This window comes from Carlito syrichta, unplaced genomic scaffold, assembly GCF_000164805.1.
Source record: "Carlito syrichta isolate Samal-C Ts95f unplaced genomic scaffold, Tarsius_syrichta-2.0.1 Scaffold90614, whole genome shotgun sequence".
NCBI lineage: Eukaryota > Metazoa > Chordata > Mammalia > Primates > Tarsiidae > Carlito > Carlito syrichta.
Window position 1 is genome coordinate 563,916 of NW_007034710.1, and position 2,131 is coordinate 566,046.

General features: G+C 45.0%; 1 protein-coding gene and 1 pseudogene across 2 annotated transcripts in view; one reads left to right on the forward strand and one right to left on the reverse strand.

The window, feature by feature from the left end:
- Window positions 1-2,131, forward strand: part of ZNF609 (zinc finger protein 609) — a 243,532-nt gene that overhangs the window by 201,295 nt on the left and 40,106 nt on the right. The window lies entirely within an intron of this gene.
- Window positions 1-2,131, reverse strand: part of LOC110595688 — a 12,226-nt pseudogene that overhangs the window by 9,593 nt on the left and 502 nt on the right.

Consider the following 2,131-nt stretch of genomic DNA (forward strand, 5'->3'; position numbering starts at 1 on the left):
TTATTGTAGAGATGAGGTCTCGCTGCCCAGGTGGGTCTCGAACCCGCGGGCTCAGGCAATCCACTCACCTCAGCCTCCCAAAGGCGCAGGATTGCGGGCTGAGCCACCGAGCCCAGCTTAATTTTCTATTTATTGTAGAGATGAGATCTCTCCAAGTTGCCCAGGCTGGCCTCAAACCTACAGGCTCAGGCAATCCACTCACCTTGACCTCCCCAAGTGCTAGGATTACAAGCTGAGCCACCAAGCCCAGCCAGTTACTTTTTATTTTGTACATGAATACATCAAGTAGCACAACATTCAAAAGAGACAAAAGGGTAGACAGTAAAAAGTGAGTCTTCTTTCTCTGTCCTTAGCCCACCTAGTTCCTCTACCTTGAGGCAACTGTAGTTACAGTTTCAAAGTATGGTTTTTAATATCTTTAAAATCAAAATATATATCCAGAAATAAAAATAATATAATGGGCCCAGGGATATATTTTAGTACATCACATAAGAAATTAGGTGAAGAGCCAGGCTCGGTGGCTCAGCCTGTAATCCCGCGTCTTTGGGAGGCTGAGGTGGGTGGATTGCCTGAGGCCGCGGGTTCGAGACCCGCCTGGGCAGCGAGACCTCATCTCTACAATAAATAAAAAAATCAGCCGGGCGTGGTAGCGCATGCCTGTAATTCTGGCTACTTGGAAGACTGAGGCGGAAGGATCACCGGAGCCCAGTAGGTCGAGGCTGCGGTGGCCGGGAGCGGCCACTGCACTCCAGTCTGGGTGACAGAGTGAGACTCCAACTAAAAAAAAAAAAAAGAAAGAAATTAGGTGAAGAGCCAGGCATGGTGGCATGCATCTGTAATCCCAGCTACTCAGGAGGCTGAGAGGGGAGGATCGCTTGAGGCCAGGAGTTCAAGACCAGCCCAGGCAACATAATGAGATGTCTCCAAAAAAAAAGTGTTAAAGAAATTAGATAAAATAAATCATTAATTTCTAAGTCAAATAAATTCAGTCATGACAGACAACATAAAGTTTGTATTTGGAAGTCTTGGAGTTTAAGAGAGGACAAAAGTTAGATTAAAGGTTAGAGGAGGTATGGAAAATCTATAGACAAAGAATATGCATACTAGGGCAGGGTAGCCAGGGAATCAAATATGTGTTAAAGAAGACAGATGTGGTGGCTCACACCTGTGATCCCAGCACTCTGGAAATCTGAGGCAGAAGGATCGCCTGAGCCTAGCAGGTCGAGACTGTGGTGGCCGTGATCGTGACATTGCACTCCAGTCTGTGTGACAGACTGAGATTCCAACTCAAAAAAAAAAGTGTTAAAGAGAAAAGTTCCTTCTACTTATCTCCAGTAACTATGTGGTTGGCGTCTCAACCTCCTGAACGTAGGAAGCTGGGGAGTTGGGTGTAAGTAGAGGAAGAGACCAGACCATCTATTATGCAGAAGATTGATAGGATGCTGTAGAACTTGGAGAAAAACCTTGCCGAGGTTTCACCTAAGACTGAGAATAATTAATATGATTGTGAAATTGAATATTAATTTAGTGTATAATATGTGTAGCTGGAGCTACAGGAGAATCCTTTGTCACTTACTTAAATGGGGCTGGGTATGGTGGCTCATGCCTATAATCCCAGCACATTGGGAGGCCGAGGTGAGAGAATTGTCTGAGCCCATGGATTCAAGACCAGCCTAAGCAACTTGGCAAGATCTCGTCTATATAATAAATCAAAAACTTAGCTGGGCATGGCGGCGCGTGGCTATAGTTCCAGCTACTTGGAAGGCTGAAGCAGAAAGGATCTGGTCTAGGCTGTGGTGGCCGTGAGCATGCCACTGCACTCAGGCCTGGGCGACAGAGTGAGACTCCAACTCAAAAAAAAAACAAATCTAATAGAAAACTGTGAAGATCCCGTTTGACACTGGTCCAGTAGAACCAGTTTGTTAGTCCAGGAACAGGTCCTAGTTTATAAGCAAACCAATGGAAATGGGCAGAGCTTCTTAGTAATAGGTATTGGGAAACACTCTGTGATGGGGGAAATAGTTGATTTAAAGACACATCTCAAAACTAGTCACCTTTTCAGGAAAAGGTGAACTGATCCCAGCTGCTCTTCTTCAGCTTGGCCATTTTTTTTTTTTTTTTTTTTTTGAGT